Genomic DNA, 1,709 nt, shown 5'->3' with positions numbered 1-1,709 from the left:
GGTTTTAGGATAGGCACTATGGTTGCTCGTTTCCACATTGATGGGTGTTGACCTTTTTCCCAAATCATGTTGTACATTTTTAATACAGTCTCCAATGTTTCATCCGTCATATGTGCCAACATTTTATAGCATACGTCACCCTTCCCACGTGTGGTCTGGCGTGCATTATTAATTGCTCTTTTTAATTCACATAAAGTCAAGGTAGGTCTATAGGGTCTCCAGTTATCTCCTGTTTTCCCAATACATTTGGATTATCTGTCATTATTATGTTTCTGTAATTTCTTGCCTCATCTGATAGATTTTCCAAGCTGTGTATTTTCTTAAATGTTTGTACTAGAAGTTCTGCTTTCTCTTGATTGCTGACAGCTATCTTGTCCCCGCTAAGCACTGGTAACTCATAATTTCTTCTTATCCCACTCATTCTCTTAATCATGTTCCATACATCTGACAGTTGCAACTCCCTGCCAATACTATTACAATATTGCCTCCAAAATGTGAGTTTTTGGGTTCTTATTGTTTTCCCAACTACTGCTTGTGCCCTTTTATATTGAATTAAAGCTTCATGTGTGTGTAACTTTGAGTTTCCTAAATATTCTATTTCTTGCTTTAATGGTTTCACTACAGTCATTTTTCCACCATGGTACTCTTGCCACCTTTTTTCCTGTTGTTTTAGGTATTGTTTCTTTTGCAGTCTGGCTTATTTCATTGATTAACCTTTCATTTAATTTGTCTACATCCATCATATCATTTTTGATATCCCCAAACCTTATTGCACTTGTTTTTTGACAATTGTTCCAGTTAGCTTTTTCCCACTTCCATCAAGGATTTCTCTTAATTTTGCCTTTTTTGCTTGTTTACAGGCCTGCTGTCACACCATGCTGTCTCACCATGCTGCACACCTGGAATCACTTCCTCCTCATCAGTGGACTGCATAAAAGCTTCAGTGATCCAGCACCACACCCATTTCTCCTTGGGCATTTCAAATTGGTTCTGAGCAGTGCAGTGTGGTTGACTCTGAACTTTGTACAAAACATTTTAGCAACTCTGAGTTGATTTATGTGAATATGGAAATTGTGAGGAAGGGGCTGAACGGAAATATTGTAACTGTGATGGCAAACACAACTCAGCAAATAGAGGATGTAAAGTCAGTAAAAAGGCAGCATAGATCCAGAGAGTTAAAGTTACACAAGGAATCCGTTATGCTGAGGCCATTAAGAAGGTTCCAGACACCTTAAAAGTTACAGAACAAAATACAACCACAACCAATGAACCCAGGAAATGTGAATGATGTAATCTGGTAAAGAAAGAAACCATGATCATTAACAAAAATGATTTTGTACCGTTTATGGCAGAAATTAACTGTTCTGCTCAAACCAACAGCCAAAATGAAAGGATAAAGATAATAGTTAGATCTGCTGAAAAGTTTAAAAACAGATGGGCTGCAATGGGAAACAATCAAAAACACACTTAATCAACCTAAATCCTCTCAGACCTTATCTGAACATTCACAATAATCCTAAAATTACATCAGTGGAATGCAAGAAGCTTAATCTCAAATGGACAAGAATTCAAGAAATTTATTGATGACATAAAAGAGAAACCTAGTATAAAATGTATACAAGAAACATGGATGAAACCACATTTACATTTTTGTTTTAAAATGTTATTCTGTAATTAGAAGAGATGGGGAATCTGGTGTGGGTGGAGGA

Source organism: Nematolebias whitei, chromosome 22 (genome assembly GCF_014905685.2).
Source record: "Nematolebias whitei isolate Nwh7 chromosome 22, NemWhi1, whole genome shotgun sequence".
In the NCBI taxonomy this organism is placed as follows: Eukaryota; Metazoa; Chordata; class Actinopteri; order Cyprinodontiformes; family Rivulidae; genus Nematolebias; species Nematolebias whitei.
Note: the sequence above shows the minus strand (reverse complement) of the source record.